The 23545-nt window shown below is 43.2% G+C and overlaps 1 protein-coding gene across 2 annotated transcripts in view; it reads right to left on the bottom strand.

The window, feature by feature from the left end:
• LOC126299061 (uncharacterized) overlaps window positions 1–23545 on the bottom strand; it is a 1316522-nt gene that overhangs the window by 220369 nt on the left and 1072608 nt on the right. The window lies entirely within an intron of this gene.

Raw genomic sequence — 23545 nt, 5'->3', positions numbered from 1 at the left:
ATTTGGCTGTAAGGGTATAGCGGTACCGTCTAAGTATTGTACAGCAACTGGCATTTGACCTCGCAGCGTCCACTGGACGTGTTGTATCGATGTAAACGGTGTACAGAAGGCTTCGACAGAGTGGCCTTTATTGTCGGAGACCTGCTGTTTGTGTGCCTCTGACGAGTCTTTACAGAAATGAACGTCTAAAGTGCAGTCGTCAACATGCTACCTGGACGGTCGAACAGTGGGCCAATGTTCTTTACATAGATGAATCCCAATTTGGCCTGGAGAGTGATTCTCGGCAGATTCGCATCTGAAGGGAATATGGAACACGATTTCGAGACCCGAACATTTTGGAAAGAGGCCGATATCGAGGAGGATCACTAATGGTGCGGACAGGGATAATGTTGACCAATCGAACTCCTCTCCACGAAATTGTACGGAGAATTGTAAAGGTTTAACTCGTATCAGGTGCCAGGACGATGTCTTGAGACCTCATGTACGGTTGTTGCTAGGTGCAGTGAACCCAGACGTCGTATTTATGGACGATAATGCTCGACCTCATACAGCACGAATGGTTGGAAACGGAAGATGCTGCAAGCATGGCGTGGCCTGGTCGCTCTCCCGATTTGAATCCCATAGAGCATGTCTGGGATGCACTTGGAAGACGGACTGCAACACATCAACATCCACCAACCAGTCTCCAAGACTTGAGAGCAGTTCCGCGGGAAGAATGGACGCTATTTTCTCAACATGACATTGACGACGTTATTCACAGCAGCTTGCTCCGTCGTTGTTAGGCCTCTGTTGCTGCCAGTGGTCGTCACACCCCATACTGAGCACATAAGCCAGCTGTATGAATGTGTGTGCAACTCTGTTAAGTTGGAAAAAACGAAGAACATTTTCGTCTATGATTTTGGATGTTGCAGTTGTTTACGTTCTGTATTCTTCACATTGTTTTTACCTCCTAGTCACATGTTTGTTCTGTTTTGTGGCAAAATAAACGCAACATTTGAAAATTTCCGTTTCTTGCTATAATTTTGGACACCAGTATATATATGTATGTGGGTATAGTAGCTAAGAGATTCCTGTGTCTTTCTCAGAACCTTATCCTGAAAAGTTATATTTATTTGTGAAGTTATGTCAGGTAGCAGCACGAAAGTAGCTCAGATATGTTTCTCCTGCTTTTCTGAAACTTAACCGTTTCTTTGCCTAGATGGTCTGGCGACCGTAAATCCTTTAGACAAACCATTTAATGAACTTGGTACAGAAAGGTCCTAGATTCAGTAATATTCCATTTTTACTGCGTTTATTTTTAACAGACAGAAAGCTCTTAGGAAAGAACTAATAGTCTGATTTCCATATCCATTAGCCAGACATCAAGGTCAAATCCTGTAAAAGGGATAACGTTATACGACGGTTGTGGAAAGTAGGCAGGTTTATACTACATGCACATTTCCCCGTATAATAGTGTTACACGTAGCTTTTTCCTTGACAGGACTATTTGTTTTGTTGGGGTATAATGTTATAGACAGACTTAACTAACAGTGCCACAACTAATGAGTGCTGAACTCGTGCAAATACGCACACTGAACATGACGGATGGTGTAATGTGCAACTCGGACCATAAGCATTGTATTGTGGTTCATCTGTCATATGTAACCGACCCCCGTTTACGCGTATTGCGCCAGTTATTGGTAAAATTTTCGTTAAATTTTGGTTTTGTTCCATAACGTTTCCCCTGCATCAATAATAAGCTGCTCTGATTTGAGGTCATTCTGAACAGTGGTTCTCATTCTACAGCACTTTGAAACTGGAATTTTAATTTGGACACCATGTATAATACAGTAAGGAAAGTGATTAAAATGTCCAGAGATATGCACGTCTTGGTGGAAATTAATAATGCAGATAGTAAGACTAAAACGATGTAAGATACTGTAAAACGGGAGACAGGACAACCAGTCAGTGCACAAGGTGCCATCATAATCTAACTAAATGGCATTGTTTTACTGATAATTTACGTGTTGTTTGTAATTTTTAAAATCATTTTCCAAATGCAGTAAAAATAGGATTAAATGATACAGTTTAAAAAGCAAGAGAATATATTATAAATGTCATTCCACTAAACTTCAGACAGAAGTAGCAGCAACATCTTTTAGTGAAATTAATACTGTTGTAAAAGTTATAAGAAACAAAAGTTCATATGGAGTTGGTGGATCTTTGAACAGAATTCTGAAAAGTTGTTCTAATTTAATACGTTATGTCCTTAGTGTTATGGGTAAATCATCACTTGCACAGGGAATTTTTCCAGACAGGCTGAAATACACTCACGTGACGAAAGTCATGTGATACCTCCTAATATTGTGTCGGACCTCCTTTTACCAGGCGCAGTTCTGAAACTCGACATGACATGAACTCAACAAGTCGTTGTGGAAGTCCCATGGAGAAATATTGAGCCATGCTGACTTTATAGCAGTACATAATTGCGAAAGCGTTCCCGGTACCGGATGTTGTGAACGAACTGACTCGATTATGTCCCATAAATGTTCGATGGGATTCGTGTCGGGCGATCTAGGTGGTCAAATCATTCTTTCGAACTGGTCAGAATGTTCTTCAAACCAGTCACGAACAACTGTGGCACATTGACATCCATAAAAATTCCATCGTTATTTGGGTACATGAGGTCAATGGATGACTGCAAATGGTCTCCAAATATTAGAAGTTTTAAATAGAAAATATCACCCGTTAGTCTTTTTTGTTACCTTTACAAGGCGTTTGCTTACGTAGATCAGGTTATTATATTAGAAAAAGTTAATTTTTAAGAAGCTGATGGCTTCCTAAACAACTGATTTGAATCATATGTAGCCGGCCAGTGTGGCCGAGCGGTTCTAGGCGCTTCAGTCTCGAACCGCGCGACCGCTACGGTCGCAGGTTCGAATCCTGCCTCGGGCATGGATGTGTGTGATGTCCTTAGGTTAGTTAGGTTTAAGTAGTTCTAAGTTCTAGGGGACTGATGACCTCAGATGTTAAGTCCCATAGTGCTCAGAGCCATGTGGACCATTTGAATCACATTTAAACAACAGAATACAGAAAGTTCTGTTGAATAATTGAAACAGTGTTGTATGCAGAGAAAAGTTTGGTGATTAAGGGGAAGTAAGAAATGGAGTACTACAGGGTTCAATTCTGGGTCCACTCCTGTTTCTTATATATGTCAATGACCGTCCACTTAGCATTCATCAAGCGGAATTGGTACCTTTTGCAGACAGTACTGGTGTTAGAAGAAATTGCAGTGGAGGAACAACTACATAATAGAGTGTTAACTAACTTTTCAGAGAATTATGAAATGGTTCTCTGAATATGGAATCTCAATAAATTTTAATTAAGTACACTGTGTTCAGATCTGCACAATAAATAATCATAATAACGTTAGACGTATCACATGACGAGGAGTCAATAAAAATAGTAGATTGCTCGAAATTTCTGGGTGTACGTTTTGATAAAAACTGAACTGGAAGACGCTTATCACTGAGCTGCGCAGACAACTGACTTCAACTACTTTACCTCCTCGTATAATAGCTTGACTTGAAAACAAACGAATCAAAATCTTAACATGTTTTGCACATTTACATTCAATAACGTCCTAAGGAGCAATTTTCTGGGTTAACTCACTACCTAGAAAGTAAGTATCGACCGCAAAGAGGCAAGTAGCAAGAATAAAATACTTTTCATCCGCAGTCATCCTGTAGGTGCCTCTCAAACGAGTTAGTCAGTTTAATTGCTCTTTATATATGTATTTGCTAACTAAATTAATCATCTATAAACCACCACAATTTGAGAAGAATAGTGATGTCCATATCTACAACACTAGAAGAGAAAGTGACCTTTATTACCCATTGTTGAATCTGTTAGTGGCTCAGAAACCATTTCAATATGCGCCAAAAAGTATTTTTGCTCATGTGATCAAAAACATAGAATGCCTGACAGGTAGCAAAGCAACTTTTAAATCTTATCTAAAATGATTTATTCTGAACACCTTTTTCCGTTTCATAGAAAAACCGTAGTTTATAAGTGTATGGCTGAAATATAATAATTTCATTAATATTAAAACTAATCGTGTATACATATCCTGCAAACTGACTCGCTCTACATCATTTCGATAAAAGAATCGTTCACATGCTCTGTGGAACAGGGAACTAACTAACTAGAGTGTTCAGGTCCTCTCTTACACTGAACTGTTACTCAGCATTGCTTACAAAGCTTCTCAAATATTATGCAAATGTGTGACACAGTTATGTACATATCTGAGGTATTATTATGAGAGTAATTACAGTTACAAATGTGAATAAAGATAGCGATGGGTAATAATAACAGTAACACTGATGATAGCAATGTTCAAAATAACAATATTTTTAGTTAGTTTAGCACTTATAAGACCGTGGATAATATGGTTAGAGACAGGAGAGAAATGATAGGAGAGACTGAAATGACAGTGATAGTTAACTGTGAAGAAAGAGAATACATTCCTTCTGAATAAAGGGCTCTGTAGACAAATGTTTCTCCATGTCATAGTGATTGTCAGAGGTGGAGTACCGGAGTAGCAACAAAAGGGCATGAAAATTGATTGACTGCAGTCTTGTATTTCATTTATATTGTTTTTTCCGACTATATACTCGTTCACGTAACGTTAGCAATCGTAGCCGACACAGTTCCAAGCAAGAGAGCTAAGCCAGAGTGAATACTATAAGTAATTTCCCCCCCCCCCCCCTCCCGGCCCACCCCCTGTGCCAAAAAGAAATCGGATAATAAATTATCATATTTGGTGACAAGTAATGGTGGAAGTTCATTGTTGATGCACGAAACCTGAACTTCTTTACTTTTCGTGTGTTCGTTGCCCGCTGCAAGCCGTCCCCTTTATCAATAGCAGTGGAGCTCCGTGGCTGTGTATTAAGTTACTTTAAGAACTACTGGATCTAGCTACTGGTCACAGTATTTTTTCTTGTAACGTTACCTTTGTACTGAACGATCATTTGGTGGCTTGCGAGCCCGACGTATCGTATGTGTAAGTGGAAAGTGCTGGTGTCGGTGATGAACGCCTGTCGAGCGCAGCGTTGTGTTTTTATTGCTAATGGCTGGAGAGAGGAGGAAGAAAGCGGAACACGATGCTGGCACATGGCTCCATTAGCATATCGCCAAGGGAGCCGGTAACCTTATCGTTCCCACTGGACGGCGTCGGGCTTTGCAGTGTAGTGGTTGTAAGTAGGCTGTTTAGGTTTTTTTATTGGTAACGCCGCCGCCACGTAGCGCTCTGTATGAAAATCACTGGCTGTGCCGTGTGCAGTCTGTGGCTGGTTGGCATTGTTGTAATACTCGCGATTGTAGTGTTGAGCTGCGGCAGCTGGATGTTAACAGCGCGTAGCGTTGCGCAGTTGGAGGTGAGCCGCCAGCAGTGGTGGACGTGGGGAGAGAGATGGCGGAGTTTTGAAATTTGTAAGAATTGGTGTCATGAACTGCTATATATATTTTGACTATTAAGGTAAATACATTGTTTGTTCTGTATTAAAATCTTTCATTTGCTAACTATGCCTATCAGTAGTTAGTGCCTTCAGTAGTTTGAATCTTTTATTTACCTGGCAGTAGTGGCGCTCGCTGTATTGCAGTAGCTTGAGTAACGAAGATTTTTGTGAGGTAAGTGATTTGTGAAACGTATAGGTTAATGTTAGTCAGGGCCATTCTCTTGTAGGGATTTTTGGAAGTCAGATTGCGTTGCGCTAAAAAAATTGTGTGTCAGTTTAAGCACAGTCTTGTATAATTTTTCTAAGGGGACGTTTCATGGTTAAGCGCGTGCCTGGAGGCTATAAGGTCGCGGGATCAAATCTAATCAGACCATAGAATGTTTCAGTCTATCTTTAACATAGCCTTCACGTCTCAGTGATATGAAGATTACCGATGAACGATACGTGGTTCGGATTCAACCTTAAACTGTAGAACCCCTTTCCATGGTTGGATTATTGGGGTACTGTAGAGACATGCAAGTCCCCAAAGTGGCGTCAAATTGGAAACGTTGTGTTACGCCATTGGACCACACGGAGTTATTATTATCTGACGCTGAGTTTGCAACCAGTATACGAAAGGTAACCCAAAGAGGAAACTTCTTCATTACAGTAATTAATGGAATGTCCCTTGTGTAACTGAACATTGATGTTAGAAATTATTATTGTTTGATAATGTTTAATTAGGAAACAAAAGAATTAAGATTAAGCAAGCATTGATAACCGTAGCTCCATGAACCTTGCCGAACGCAGTAAACAATATCATAGATTACACTTGTCTATAAAGTTCGAGTTGGCTGTCTCATACGGTCGCTCATTATAGGGAATGTACGGCTATGCTATTAAAGATATACATTCAGTTGACGTTTTCCTATAGAATAAGAGAAACAGGAACGATTGACAAGAATAGGGAAAAGAAATACAGTACAACAAAAATAGGTAGCTTTGAGAGCATCGAGTAGGTAAAACGACGAGTGCTAGCAGAAATCCTTGGGTAACATCAGAGATATTGAATTTAACTGACGAAAGGAGAATGTATAAATCTGCAGTAAATGGAGCAGGCAAAAGGAATACAAACGTCTCAAAAATGAGATCGTCAGAGTGCAAAATGGCTAAGCAAGGATGACTACAGGAAAAATGCAAGGATGTAGATGCATAACTCACCAGGGGTAAGATAGGTACTGCCTACAGGAAAATTAAAGAGACCTTTGGGGAAAAGAGAACCACCTGTATCAGTATCAAGAGCTCAAATGGAAAACCAGTCCTAAGGAAAGAAGGGAAAGCAGAAAGTTGAAAGGAGTGTATAGAGGGTCTATACAAGGGCAATGTACTTCAGGTCAATATTATGGAAATGGAAGAGGACGTAGATGTACATGAAGCGGGAGATATGATAGTGCGTGAAGAATTTGACAGAACACTGAATGATCTAAGCCGAAACAACGCCCCTGGAGTAGACAACATTAGGACAACTGATAGCCTTAGGAGAGGCAGCCATAACAAAACTCTACCATCTAATGAGCAAAATGTATATGGCAGGCGAAATAGGCTCAGACGTCAAGAAGAATATAGTAATTCCAATCCCAAAGAAAGCAGGCATTGACAGCTGTGAAACTTACCGAACTATCAGTTTAATAAATCATGGCTGCAAAATATTAACACGAATTCTTTACAGATGAATGGAAAAACTGGCAGAAGCCGACCTCGGGGAAGATCAGTTTGGATTCCGTAGAAATGTTGACTGGAAAACTCTCTTTTAAATTCTGGAGGTGGCAGCGGTAAATTACAGGCTATTTACAATTACAGGCTATTACAGGCTATTTACAATTTGTACAGAAACCAGATGGCAATTATAAGAGTCGACTGGCACGAAAGGGAAGCAATGGTTGAGAATGGAGTGAGACAGGGTTGTAGCCATCTCTGATGTTATTCAAATTTCTCTGAGCACTATGGGACTTAATTTCTGAGGTCATCAGTCCCCTAGAACGTAGAACTACTTAAACCCAACTAACCTAAGGACATCACACACACCCATGCCCGAGGCAGGATTCGAACCTGCGAACGTAGCGGTCGCGCGGTTCCAGACTGGAGCCCCTAGAACCGCTTGGACACCAAGGCCGGCGATGTTATTCAATCTGTATATTGAGCATGCAGTAAAGGAAACAAAAGAAAAATTTTGAGTAGGAATTAAAACCCATGGAGAAGAAATAAAAACTTCGAGGTTTGTCGACGACATTGTAATTCTGTCAGAGACAACAAGGGACCTGGAAGAACGGAATAGACAGTCCCTTGAAAAGAGGATATAATATGAGCATTAAAAAAATCAAAACGAGGATAATGGAATGTAGTCGAATCAAGTCAGGTGATGATGAGGGAATTAGATTAGGAAATGAGACATTTAAAGCAGTAGATGAGTTTTGGTATTTGGGGAGCAAAATAACTGATGATGGTCGAAGTAGGGAGGATATAAAATGGAGACTGGCTGTGGCAAGAAAAACCTTTCTGAAGAAGAGAAATTTGTGAAAATAGAGTATAGATTTAAGTGTCAGGGTGCCTTTTCTGAAAGTACTTGTATGGAGTGTAGCCATGTATGGAAGCGAAACATAAATAGTTTAGACAAGAAGAGAATAGAAGCTTTCGAATTGTGGTTCTACAGAAAAATCCTGAAGATTAGATGGGTAGATCACGTAACTAATGAGGAGGTACTGAATAGAATTGGGGAGAAGAGGAATGAGTGGCACGACTTGGTTAGAAAAATGGGTCGGCTGGCAGCATACATTCTGAGGCATCAAGGGATCACCAGTTTAGTATTGGAGGGAAGCGTGGAGGATAAAAATCGTAAAGGGAAACCACGAGATGAATACACTAGGCAGATTCAGTAGGATATAGGTTGGAATAGTTGCTCCGAGATGAAAAGGCTTGCACAGGATAGAGCAGCATGGAGAGCTGCATCACACCAGTCTCTGCACTGAAAATTTGTCTCCATAGTTGGCGTAAATGTGGGCATGGTTCCTGCAAAATAATAGCTAGCGTCCGACACTCGGATCTGAACCACTTGGCTGCGAGTGCAATTAGGCCCAATTTCCATTGGTGCAGCGGAGGGAATAGTTTCCAGCTGTACAGCATTTTGTACAATGCATTTGCTCACATTTAGCGATACATCTGAAGAAAAAATTGCTGTTCTACTTGGAAGTTTTCCCAGTCAAACTACCTCACGACTTCATCTGTAGTAATTTATGGAATTCACAAAAACGACTAAATCAGGACTATTTTAAGGTAATTTAAGCCTGTTCTCCTCGAGTGTGTGTTTTATTGCTCTCTGCACGTAATATAAATAACTTTAAAAACACTCTACTGGAAAGTTCCTTAAATTTGATTAGTTTGCGTCTAAGGACCTCGTAGACAAAGACTAAGGAAGCATAGTAGGTCAAATACACAGGCAGGCTGTGCCAAGGAACCTATTCTTACTCAGAACACACACACACACACACACACACACACACACACACACACACACACACAAGAACAAACAAACAACGAAAATTTTAATTAAAGAACGCTACTAAAAGTAAGTTGCGGAATTCGAGATGAAGTAACAGCTGATTAATAACGATAAAGATTTTACTGCACTAACAAACCGAATTATCTGTTTGCAGTATATTTTCTCAGGCTTAGGTGTGGAAACGTAAAGTGTTACAGGCGGTTTAGTATGTCATACTTCAGTGTGTTTCAAAATCTCACCAATATACTCTGAGGATCTGTAGCTCACACATAGTATACTTTGTTTTGTTTGTTAAGGAGCAAATTCTTTCTAAGCAGCGTCTGTGAGTTACACACGTGAGTCGTTAGTAGGGTTCTAAGCCTGAGTAACAGCTATTGTATTCAAATTATACATTGTTAAATTTATGCTAGAATAAATTTATAACAGTTGCTCAAATAGTATTCCCAGGTCCTCATCTCGTTACAGCAGTGACCGTCCACTTATGTCGAGCATGGCGGCATTCTGTTTGTCGTTAAACGTGACATCGATTCACGCAATTCCCTCAGCTCTAGTGGCAATTGGAGTAATGTATACCACACTCTTGACATGCCCCCGATGTAAGCACTCACTCGGGGGTGTGGAATGACGGAGGGCGCGGGGGTTTGGAGGGGGGGGGGATTAAATCGAACGGCCCCGCTAGCCACGCAGCAAGTACTGCTTAACGTATATAAGGTTCTCCGGAGTTGACGATTAGCTATGCTCATGCATCAGCTTTGAAATTTAGTTGTGATTTATCATGCCGGAAGCAAAAATTGTTGCGCACTGTAACTGGGACGGCCATAACTGGAACTCTTAGGGCACCTGCGAGCGAGCTACACCTCGTCTACAAGCACAATTATCGACAGGGGAAATACAGAAAGGAGGATAGAGACCCTTTTTGTTTAGATTGATATGTCCTCTGTTACATCAACAACTGGAGATTAATTTCCGCTACAGATGGACACCCAAAAATGCCCAGCTTCGCAAATAAATGTTAGACTACCTTTTTAAAGCTACCTATATCTTTGTCTCAGGCCAATTCACATTTGAAAGAAACTAGACATAAACGATTCCTCTCAACAAAACCAGTGTTTATTGGCAAATGACAGAAAAGGCAAAGACAATGAATTAGAAACAAAAATAAAAATCAAACCGATAACCAACCACTATCAGCTGAAAATGCTAACAAAGTGGCTACAGCCATGAAGACGCACTGAGTAGCTGAATCACAACCGGAGAGCAAAATTGCATCCCTGGACGATCCAAAAATGCCTTCGTCTCATAAAATGTTCCGTTAGGCGACAACCGTGATTGAACAAATATAAATTTTAGTTCCTATAAGTGTAGCGGTGATACATTCTCCTACAATGAAACTTAAATTATGGACGTATCGATGGGGAATAAATGTCGATGTCACCATTATGTAGGTAGTACGCTTCCCTGGCAATGCAAACGCATGAGTGGATGATTCAGCTGTTGGTAGTAGACCACATCCCGGTACAGTTATCCTTTGCAGACAATGATTAACATACATACCAACAGCTTTCCTCCCATCCTGTAGAGATACAACTTGCCAAACAGTAATGCCCTGTGGGGCTCAGGGAGTCGTGGCGGGAGGAAATAATTCAAAATGGTTCAAATGGCTCTGAGCACTATGGGACTTAACATCTGAGGTCATCAGTCCCCTCGACTTACAACTACTTAAACCTAACTAACCTAAGGACAGCACACACATCCATGCCGCAGCAGCGCGGTTTAGGCCTGAGGCGCCTAGAACCACTCGGCCACAACGGCCGGCGGAAATAATTCTTTGAAAGGCAACTCAATCAGCTTCTCACCGTTTCGGGACGCATACGATCACAGGGGGCGATTGTAATGCCGTGATAGAACAGAAAGACTGAAACCTGATTTTTGATTATTCTACACAGCATAAAGTAGCATGCAACCTATATTTGACATGTGTGGCTTAAGTGGCAGCCAAGTCAAACGGCCCACACCTACCTCACAACCACCGCTATAGCCCACCTGTCACTAGAGTGCTGTCTAATTTGAGTCCACCCAAAGATCACACAGTTTTTATGGATTCTATTTCAACAGAGCTACAATAGAAATTACTGAAACAGTACTGTTATACTGTTACTTTTCAGCTCTCAGACAGGTATATGAGGATTTGGGCTGTAATTAAATTTCTCTTACAACGTTAAAGAGCTGTAGAGGAGACCAGTATGGTAACTGTTTTCCGCTACACGCAGACTACCGCAAGACTGCCTGAAATCTGAATTGCCGGCCGCTGGTGGCCGAGCGGTTCTGGCGCTACAGTCTGGAACCGCGCGACCGCTACGGTCGCAGGTTCGAATCGTGCCTCGGGCATGGATGTGTGTGTTGTCCTTAGGTTAGTTAGGTTTAATTAGTTCTAAGTTCTAGGGGACTTATGACCTCAGCAGTTGAGTCCCATAGTGCTCAGAGCCATTTTGAAATGTGCATTTTATACGCTACTGGCTATGACAGAACCTCCGATGTCCCATGCCTACTACAGGCTTGTTTACAAGCACGTAGACTGAACGGGGATCACAAAGCTGTGTGGCGCGTCCCAGCCCGGGCAGGTACAGTCAATCAAGCCACAGGGTTTTGGTTCATCACTTTTTCAGGTGCTTCATGCGCAATTGTTTGGATGAACTCAACTTTCCATGATGGATCGTTTTCACAGATGAAGCCAACTTCCACGGGGAAGTGTTTTCAATTCCTACAACAGTCACGTGTGGGCTGATGAAAATCCGCATGATGACCTCTGTCCTAAACGCATTCTCTGAAAATTATTTCGAGCAGTTAGTTCATGAGCCTACGCGAATAGTAAAAGGTTGCGAAAACACTCTTGACCTCTTGGGAACAAATAATCCTGAATTAATAACGAGCATCAAAACAGATACAGGGATTAATGAACACAGAGTTGTCGTAGCAGGATTGGATATTGTAACGCCCAAATGATCCGAAAATAAACGAAAAATAAACCTATTCAAAAAAGCACATAAAAATTCACTTGACGCCTTCCTGAGAGACAATGTCCACTCCTTCCAAATTAACAATGTAAGTGTAGACCACATGTGCTTGAATTCAAAGAAACAGTATCGGTAGCAATTGAGAGATTTATATCAAATAAATTAACAAACAACGGAGCTGGTCTCCCATGGTACACAAAACGGGTCAGAACACAGTTCAGAAACAACGAAAACAACATGCGAAATTTTAACAGATCAAAATTTCCGAGATTGGCGATCTTTTACAGAAGCTCGAAATTTAGAGCGGACTTCAATGCGAGATGCTTATAATAGCTTCCACAACGAAACTTTGTATCAAAATCTGGCAGAAAATCCAAAGAGATTCTGGCCGTATGCTAGCGGCGAAACACAATCAATGCCTTCTCTGCTCGATAGCCATGGAGATACTATCGAAGACAGTGCTGCCAAAGAAGAGTTACTAAACACAACCTTCCAAAATGCCTTCACAAAAGACGAAGTAAATATTCCAGCCGCGCGGTGTGGCCGCGCGGTATCAGGCGTTACGTAGCGGACTGCGCGGCCCCTCCGACCGGAGGTTCGAAGTTCGAGTCCTTCCTGTGTGTTGTTCTTAGCATAGGTTAGTTTAAGTTAGTTTATGGAGTGTGTAAGTATAGGGACCGATGACCTAAGCAGTTTGGTTCCTTAGGAATTTACACACATTTGTACATTTAAATATTCCAGAATTCGACTCAAAAACAGCTGTGAATTTCAGTAACATAGAAGTGTGTAACCTCGGAGTAGCGAAGCTACTTAAATCACTTGAAAAAAGCAAGTCTTCTGGTCCAGACTGTTTACCAATTAGGTTCCTTTCAGAGTCTGCTGATGCATTAGCTCCATACTTAACAATCATATACAACCGTTCGCTCGACGAAAGATCCGTACCCAAAGACTAGAAAGCTGCACAGGTCACACCAATATTCAAGAAAGGTAGTAGAAGTAATCCACTAAATTACAGGCCCATTTCGTTAATGTCGAATATGCAGCAGGATTTTAGAACATATACTATGTTCGAACATTATGAATTATCTCGAAGGAAACCGTCTATTGACACACAATCAACACAGACTTAGAAAACACCGTTCTTGTGAAAAACAGCTAGCTCTTTACTCGAACAAAGTGTAGAGTACTATTGACAAGGGATTTAAAATGGATTCCGTATTTCTGGATTAGCGGAAGGCTTATGCCACTGTATCACACAAGCGGCTTTTGCTTGCTTACGGAATATCGTCTCAGTTATGTGACTGCATTCGTGATTTCCTGTCAGAGAGGTCACAGTTCATAGTAATTGACGGAAAGTTATCGAGTAAAATAGAAGTGATTTCTGGCTTTCCCCAAGGTAGTGTTACAGGTCCTTTGTTGTTCCTTATCTACACTCCTGGAAATGGAAAAAAGAACTCATTGACACTGGTGTGTCAAGCCCACCATACTTGCTCCGGACACTGTGAGAGGGCTGTACAAGCAATGATCACATTCACGGCACAGCGGACACACCAGGAACCGCGGTGTTGACCGTCGAATGGCGCTAGCTGCGCAGCATTTGTGCACCGCCGCCGTCAGTGTCAGCCAGTTTGCCGTAGCATACGGAGCTCCATCGCAGTCTTTAACACTGGTAGCATGACGCGACAGCGTGGACGTGAACCGTATGTGCAGTTGACGGACTTTGAGCGAGGGCGTATAGTGGGCATGCGGGAGGCCGGGTGGACGTACCGCCGAATTGCTCAACACGTGGGGCGTGAGGTCTCCACAGTACATCGATGTTGTCGCCAGTGGTCGGCGGAAGAAGCACGTGCCCATCGACCTGGGACCGGACCGCAGCGACGCACGGATGCACGCCAAGACCGTAGGATCCTACGCAGTGCCGTAGGGGAACGCACCGCCACTTCCCAGCAAATTAGGGACATTGTTGCTCCTGGGGTATCGGCGAGGACCATTCGCAACCGTCTCCATGAAGCTGGGCTACGGTCCCGCACACCGTTAGGCCGTCTTCCGCTCACGCCCCAACATCGTGCAGCCCACCTCCAGTGGTGTCGCGACAGGCGTGAATGGAGGGACGAATGGAGACGTGTCGTCTTCAGCGATGAGAGTCGCTTCTGCCTTGGTGCCAATGATGGTCGTATGCGTGTTTGGCGCCGTGCAGATGAGCGCCACAATCAGGACTGCATACGACCGAGGCACACAGGGCCAACACCCGGCATCATGGTGTGGGGAGCGATCTCCTACACTGGCCGTACACCTCTGGTGATCGTCGAGGCGACACTGAATAGTGCACGGTACATCCAAACCGTCGTCGAACCCATCGTTCTACCATTCCTAGACCGGCAAGGGAACTTGCTGTTCCAACAGGACAATGCACGTCCGCATGTATCCCGTGCCACCCAACGTGCTCTAGAAGGTGTAAGTCAACTACCCTGGCCAGCAAAATCTCCGGATCTGTCCCCATTGAGCATGTTTGGGACTGGATGAAGCGTCGTCTCACGCGGTCTGCACGTCCAGCACGAACGCTGGTCCAACTGAGGCGCCAGGTGGAAATGGCATGGCAAGCCGTTCCACAGGACTACATCCAGCATCTCTACGATCGTCTCCATGGGAGAATAGCAGCCTGCATTGCTGCGAAAGGTGGATATACACTGTACGAGTGCCGACATTGTGCATGCTCTGTTGCCTGTGTCTATGTGCCTGTGGTTCTGTCAGTGTGGTCATGTGATGTATCTGACCCCAGGAATGTGTCAATAAAGTTTCTCCTTCCTGGGACAATGAATTCACGGTGTTCTTATTTCAATTTGCAGGTGTGTATATAGACGATTTGAGAGACAATCTTAATAGCCGTCTTAGGTTGTTTGCAGATGACGCTGTCGTTTATCGACTAGTAAAGTCATCAGAAGATCAAAACAAATTTCAAAACAATTTAGAAAAGATATCTGTATGGTGGGAAAATTGGCAATTGACCCTAAATAACGAAAAGTGTGAGGTCATCCACATGAGTGCTGAAAAGAATCCTTTAATCTTCAGTTACACGGTAAACGGAAATGGCGTGTGGGTAGGGCCTCCCGTCGGGTATACCGGTAGCCTGGTGCAAGTCTTGCAAGTTGACGCCACTTCGGCGACTTGTGTGTCGATGGGGCTGAAATGATGATGATAAGGACAACACAAAACCCAGTCCCTGAGCGGAGAAAACCTCCGACCCCGCCGGGAATCGAACCCAGCCCGTTAGGCTGACCACTCTGCTACAAGGGGCGGACGGTTACACAGTAAATCAGTCATAACTAAAGGCCGTAAATTCAACTAAATACCTAGGAATTACAGTTACGAACGACTTAAATTGGAAGGAACACGTAGAAAATGTTGTGGGGAAGGCTAACCAAAGACTGTGTTTTATTGGCAGGGCACTCAGATCTACTAAGGAGACTGCTTACGCTACGCTCGTCCGTCCTCTTTTAGAATAGTGCTGCGCGGTGTAGGATTGTTACCAAATAATATTGACGGAGTATATCGAAAAACTTCAAAGAAAGACAGAACGTTTTGTATTATCGCGAAATAGGGGAGAGAGTGTCACTGCAATGATACACGATTTGGGATGGACATCATCAAAACAAAGGCGTTTTTCGTTGCGAATGAATCTTCTACGAAAATATTTTGTGACGCTGACCTACATAGGAAGAAACGATCACCATGATAAAATAAGCGAAATCAGAGCTCGCATGGAAAGATATATGTGTGCTTTCTTTCCGCGCGCTATACGAGATTGGAATAATAGAGAATTGTGAAGGTGGTTCGATGAACACTCTGCCAGGCACATAAACGTGATTTGCAAAGTATCGGTGCAGATGTACATGTAGATGAACTTCAGTTGCTTAACGTTACGCAGAAATAAGTACGGTACACAGGCGTAAGCAGATCACGGGGTTGTCATTATGGCTGCCGTAGTAGATATTCGACCGCTAATGGGAGGTAAATAGCAGCGCCAATCGCAGTATCGCAGTACGTAAAAAATCCGTCGCGCTACCAATACGGCGTGAACAAGCCGTGCACCATTTGCATTGAAACGTTTGATTATACAGATGTCCAAACGGGCAATCTTGGCTGCATTTCAACACTTTTTATACCAAAATATCTATCTACATCTGTACTCAGCAAGCCAGCTTATGCTGTGTGGCGTAGGTTACTTCGTGATCCACTATTCTTAACACTTCTGTTCCACTCGTGTGTAGTTCGCAGAAAGAACGATTGCTGGTAAGCCTCCGTTTCGGCTCGAATTTCTCTAATTTTACCTTCATGGTCTTTTAGCGAGGTAAACGTAGAAAGAAGGAATGTATTCGTTGACTCTTAAACGAACGTACACGTTTGGAATTTTCACAGTAGAGCATACCTTCATGTAGAACACCTCTCTTGCAGCGTCTGCGAATGGAGTTGACTGGTCATCTCCGTAACGCTTTCGAACTTTCTAAATGAACCTGTACAGCAGCGTGGTGCTGTTCTATAAATCTTCTGTTTCCTCTATCAATTCTATATGGTGCGGATCCCACACTGACCAGCAACATTCAGGTACTATTGGAACTAGTGTTTTGAGTTACTCCAGTTGTTAATGGACTACATTTTTTGAAGATTCTCCCAATAAATCTGTCTAGCATCTGTCTTAGTCGCAAATAATTTTGTGTGGTCGTTGAACTTCAAATCGCTACATATGCATACTCCTAGATATTTTGTGGAAGTAACTGATTCCAGTGTTTGTGCTCCAAACGTGTAATCATAGTATAAAGGGCATTTCTGTCTATTTATTCGCAATACTTTATATTTGTTCCTGTTGAGGGTCAGTTGTCACTCTCTGCACTAAGCGTTGGTATGCAGATCTTCCTGCATTTCGCTGCAATTTTCTAGCGCTGCGACGTCTCTGTGTACAACAGCATCATCCGCGAAAAGTTTCATGGAACTTTCGACGTTATCTATTAAGTCATTTACATATGCACAGCGCAACACAGTTAAAGGATCACATCTTCGAAACTCCGTGATTATTCCGTAGCGACGTAGAAGTTTGAAATTTCGCTCAAAGGTGCCTACCACCTTCCTCTGTAATTGTGCAAAAGCGTGGCGCTCTGCGACGTGACTATCGGGCTCGACAGCGTTTCAAACACCAGGGTGTCGACACTTAAGAAACAAAGGTAAGAGCTCAGAGTTCATGTGTGGGTTAATGATGTCACAGTGGCACCACATTTCCTTAAAATTCTGCTCAACACCACCGTGGACGTGTCTCAAAAATGGTTCAAATGTCTCTGAGTACTACGGCACTTAACTGCTGTGGTCATCAGTCCCCTAGAGCTTAGAACTACTTAAACCTAACTAACCTAAGGACATCACACAAATCCATGCCCGAGGCAGGATTCGAACCTGCGATCGTAGCGGTCGCGCGGTTCCAGACTGTAGCGCCTAGAACCGCTCGGCCTCTCCGGCCGGCCGACGTGTCACGCAATGGGAAAGTCGTGATTCGCCGCTTACCCACATCTCACGCCTTCTTTTGACTTTTTTCGATGGAAATCAGAAACGTGATGCCCACCGTTGAAATGACGCGTGTTCCTTATGGGATGCCAAGAAAAAAAAAAATTCAGGCACTCCACCGCCCAGAATCGACACGAAAGCGGATAAATGGTGTCAATGAAACCTTTTCTTGGGGCGGTGATTACCCCATATTTCGCGGACTTAAACGACAGTTCGCAGTGCATTGAGCAGCAGGACGATGTCATTGATAACCTTTGACACTGTTGATATCCCCGGACGTTTCAACCTTTCTCTAAGAATATTTTGGGGCTGTATCATCATTGAACGTTATCATAACCCTTTGCAGTGCAGCGCAACCGCAATTTGTGTTCTTGTGTACAGGTTGGGACCACTAGAAACCGTTCAAGACCATGCGACGGAATTTGAAAGTGAGCTTAATCATATCTTTTCAGCCCCCCTGCGTTGCGTCCTCCTGTGGCATGAACAAGGGGAGCGGCTGTGAGGGTGCCAAATTGACCCATGCATGAATAAAATTGCAACACCCTCAGCTGTACCCACCGACATTCATTGCGAATTTTTGAAATGTACCTTTAAGGAGACAAAGTGTAAAGTACTTGAATAGTGATGACAAAACCAGTGATTGTGTTTCAATCCACGCCGTTTATTCTTTTTGAGACATGCTACCAATGTCGGCACCAAATGATATCATCTTTAGGTTCTTAGCGTAACCTGCCATTCACAACTGTTTTCGTGCAATGAAAGAAATCGTATGTGTCGGGCCAAAATTAACTGAATTCCGTGCTTTGCGTGGCAATGACAAGCACAGCATGGACAGACAACACTTACTGCACGAATGTAGAGTGTCACTCCATTAATACTGGAAGAATATCACTCAAGAGAGAACTGAAATGAGGCATTTCAGAAGAATATTAACGATTATATGTGTAGGTCCAATAACCAATGAAGCGGTACTGAATCGAAAAACCAATACAGAAGGTGTGGAATCGAGTTAATTTTGGCTCGATGCATACGCTTCCGTTCATTGCACATGAAAACAGTATTGGATGGAAGGTATAGCTCGCGCAGGAGACGGGGGCCGATGCGCTGTGAGCAGTTTTCATTCATAGCGCTGGGCGAGGTTATTCGTTTGTTCGGAAGGGGAGACCGATAAGCATATTCCACCTTTCGGTCGATGACAGAACCGAGGCACGTACCCTAAAATCTTTCTCAAACGATTTTACAGTAACTATTGGGTTAAAAAAAAATTCATTTTTGCTTCACATTGACAGAGCACTGAAACATCTAAGTCTAAACAAGGCCTCGGGAGTAGACAACATTCCATTAGAACTACTGACAGCCTTGGGAGAGCCAGGCCTAACAAAACTCTACCATCTGGTGAGCAAGATGTATGAGACAGGCGAAATACCCTCAGACTTCAAGAAGAATATAATAATTCCAGACCCAAAGAAAGCAGGTGTTGACAGATGTGAAAATCACCAAGCTATCTGTTTAATAAGCCACGGCTGCAAAATACTAACACGAATTCTTTAGAGATGAATGAAAAAGCTGGTAGAAGCCGACCTCGGGAAAAACCAGTTTAGATTCCGTAGAAATGATGGAACACGTGAGGCGATACTGACCCTAAGACTTATCTCAGAAAATAGATTAAGGAAAGGCAAACCTACGTTTCTAGCATTTGTAGACTTAAAGAAAGCTGACTGGAATACGCTCTCTTTCAAATTCTGAAAGTGGCAGCGGTAAAATACAGGGAGCGAAAGGCTATTTACAATTTGTACAGAAATCAGATGACAGTTATAAGAGTCGAGGGGCATGAAAGGGAAGCAGTGGTTAGGAAGGGAGTGAGACAGGGTTGTAGCCTTTCCCCGATGTTATTCAATCTGTATATTGAGCAAGCTGTAAAGGAAACAAACGAAAAATTCAGAGTAGGAATTAAAATCCGTGGAGAAGAAATAAAAACTCTGAGGTTCGTCGATGACATTGTAATTCTCTCAGAGGCAGCAAAGGACCTGGAAGAGCAGCTGAACGGAATGGGCAGTGTCTTAAAAGGAGGATATAAGATGAACATCAGCAAAAGCAAAACGAGGATAATGGACTGTAGTCGAATTAAATCGGGTGATGCTGCGGGTATTCGATTAGGAAATGAGACGCTTAAAGTAGTAAATGAGTTTTGCTATTTGGGGAGCAATATAACTGATGATGGTCGAAGTAGAGAGGATATAAAATGTAGACTGGCAATGGCAAGGAAAGCATTTCTGAAGAAGAGAAATTTGTTAACATCAAGTATAGATTTAAGTGTCAGGAAGTCGTTTCTGAAAGTATTTGTATGGATTGTAGCCATGTACGCATTTGAAACGTGGACGATAAATAGTTTATACAAGAAGATAATGGAAGCTTTCGAAATGTGGTGCTCCAGAAGAATGCTGAAGATTAGATGGGTAGAGCACATAACTAATGAGGAGGTATTGAATAGTATTGGAGAGAAGAGAAATTTGTGGCGCATCTTGACCAGAAGAAGGGATCGGTTGATAGGGCATATTCTGAGGCATCAAGGGATCCCCAATTTAGTATTGGAGGACAGCGTGAAGGATAAAAATCGTAGAGGGAGACCAAGAGATGAATACACTAAACAGACTGAGAAGGATGTAGATTGCAGTAAGCACTGGGACATGAAGAAGCATGCACAGGATAGAGTAGCATGGAGAGCTGCATCAAACCAGTCTCTGGACTGAAGACCACAACAACAACGTAGGTTTATATGTCAGGTTCATGACGATGTCCCCATCATTTCGCTAATGGTCATCGTTATTGTGATACGTGAAATTAAGACACTGCTTGATATCCAGAAAAGTGCGCAACGAAAAATAGAGGTCGTTATGATTTTGTGTTTGGTGCTTATTACATAACATGTTGTTGCATATGAAATTTAGCTAACATATTGAATTTTTCTTTAGACTTGGGTAGAGATATCTCTCTGCCAGAAATCTTGAGAAAACGTATCTGATGTATCACTCATTTGCGATAGCGCCGCGACAGCTGCAGTGAAATATCCACAACATTCTTCATATTTCATAAACCGTTTGACATGTTGAACTTAGATTTTGGCAAATGATAGCACACGAAGAGGAGAGTATTTTACCGCATCGTTATTATGTAAAACCCCATTATCTAGCGTGTTTTTCCAATAACTACAGACTTTTTCAGTGAAAGAACGTAATTTTCAAGGGTCATCGATAGATGGTGAAACGAGAAATGCAGATGTGAAGATACACTACTGGCCATTAAACTTGCTTCACCACGAAGATGACGTGCTACAGACGCGAAATTTAACCGACAGAAAGAAGATCCAGTGATATGCAAATCAGCTATTCAGAACATTCAGACATGGTTGGCGCCGGTGGCGACACCTACAACGTGCTGACATGAGGAAAGTTTCCAACCTATTTCTCGTACCCAAGCAGCAATTGACGGGCGTTGCCTGGTGAAACGTTGTTGTGATGCCTCGTCTAGGGAGGAGAAATGCGTAACATCACGTTTCTGACTTTGATAAACGTCGGGTGTAGCCTATCGCGAATGCGGTTTATCGTATCACGACATTGGTGCTCATGTAGGTCGAGATCCAATGCCTGTTAGCAGAAAATAGAATCGGTGGGTTCAGGAGCGGAATACGGAACGCCGTGCTGGATCCTAACTGCCCCGTATCACAGGCATCTTATCCGCATGGACGTAACGGATCGTGCAGCCACGCCTCGATCCATGAGTCAACAGATGGGGACGTTTGCAAGACAACAATCATCTACAAGAACAGTTCGACGACGTTTGCAGCAGCATGGACAATCAGCTCGGAGACCATGGCTGCGGTTAACCTTGACGCTGCATCACAGACAGGAGCGCCGGCGATGGTGTACTCAACGACGAACCAGGGTGCACGAATGGCAAAACGTCATTTTTTTTGGATGAATCCAGGTTCTGCTTACAGCATCATGATGATCGCATCCGTGTTTGGCGACATCGCGGTGAACGCACATTGGAAGCGGGTATTCGTCATCGCCATAGTGGCGTGTCACCCAGCTTGATGGCATGGTGAGCCATTGGTTACACGCCTCGGTCAACTCTTGTTCGCGTTGATGGCACTTTGAACACTAGACATTACATTTCCGATGTGGCTCTACCCTTCATTCGATCCCTGCAAAACCCTACATTTCAGCAGGATAATGCACGACCGCATGTTGCAGGTCCTATACGGACCTTCCTGGATACAGAAAATGTTCGACTGCTGCCCTGGCCAGCACATTCTACCGAGCTCTCATCAGTTGAAAACGTCTGGTCAATGGTGGCCGAGCAACTGGCTCGTCACAATACGCCTGTCACTACTCTTGATGAACTGTAGTATCGTGTTGAAGTTGCATGGGCCGCTGTACCTGTACACGCCATCTAAGCTCTGTTTGACTCAATGCCCAGGCGTATCAAGGCCGTTCTGGGTACTGATTTCTCAAGATCTATGCACCCAAATTGCGTGAAAATGTATTCACATGTCAGTTCTAGTACAAAATTTTTGTCCAACGTATACCCGTTTATGATCTGCATTTCTTCTTGGTGTAGCAATTTTAATGGCCAGTAGTGTACTAAACATTTTCTGTACCGAGGATGTGCTTTTTCAGAAGCCGACTTTACTTTTCCTTAGTTCCTCACTTAATAAACTTGATAAACCACTGCTTCAGAATTTTCTCGCAGTTGTGTCTGCACAAGATGTTAGTGAGGTGAGACAGTGTAAAGTCCGCTGTGTTTTGGCAAAAGGAGAAAATTTTGAAATGGCAACCAGAAAAATGTGTAGGTTTTTTCAAAATTCTCTACTCGTGACGCTGCTTTGAAAGTTATAAATAGTTAACAAGCCAGGCAAAAATAAATCGCAGAATTTTCGCCGGAATTCTTTTTAGGTACTAATGAAGTGACAGTAGATCTTTTTTAGTGCAAATGAGGGCGCGGAGGAAGCCTTTAAATATTTACAAAAAATGTGAGCGTAGGCTTCAGTTTAGAATGGCACTACCCCTCCAGTGCTCGGCTTTTCTCCTACAGTGTTCTGAGCGACCCCCACCACTGCCGCACCCACCACGATTCCCCAGCCGACTGCGCATCTAGCGGTCACGGCATTTTCGGGGGCTGTTTGGTTGGCACCTGAAGATGACGCCATTTGGCGTCGAAACTGCTAGCACCTGTTAAAAAGAATAAACGACGTGGATTCAAATACAGCCGATGGTTTTGTTATCATTACTCAAGTATTTCAAGTCCGGCTACATTCCATTTTCTTTGATGGGTTACCAGTGAATCTGCCAAGTAGTCCTAGCCAGCATGCGAGCATCTGGGATCAGCAAGGTGTCAACAGGTTGCCTTCCTGTAGGCGCGTAGAACTACTTCACAGTTGGTCTTGCCGGCCGGAGTGGCCGTGCAGTTCTAGACGCTACAGTCTAGAGACGAGCGACCGCTACGGTCGCAGGTTCGAATCCTGCCTTGGGCATGGATGTGTGTGATGTCCTTAGGTTAGTTAGGTTTAATTACTTCTTAGTTCTAGGCGACTGATGACCTCAGAAGTTAAGTCGCATAGTGCTCAGAGCCATTTGAACCATTCTGAACAGTTGGTCTTCATACAGCTACGTTTTAAAAATTCACAGTAAAACTGGACAAGTGCCACCGATGGTTTTGCCAAACTGAGAGGTCTTAGGGGGCCCTTTGCCTTTTATTCACGCATGTGTCAATGACGCATCCCAATGTCATCATGTCGCAGGAGGGCGCAAGAAATGAGGACTGAAGATCATGTGGAAATTTCGTCGAGTGGCTTTAAGCGGTCCCTAGTGGTTCCAACCTGTACACAAGAGCGAAAATTGAGGTTACGCTGCGCTCCAAGGATTGTGATCACAATCGTGAGGGAATGCATC

This window comes from Schistocerca gregaria, chromosome X (genome assembly GCF_023897955.1).
Source record: "Schistocerca gregaria isolate iqSchGreg1 chromosome X, iqSchGreg1.2, whole genome shotgun sequence".
NCBI classification, from domain to species: Eukaryota; Metazoa; Arthropoda; class Insecta; order Orthoptera; family Acrididae; genus Schistocerca; species Schistocerca gregaria.
This window is presented reverse-complemented; position numbering and strand designations above follow the sequence as displayed.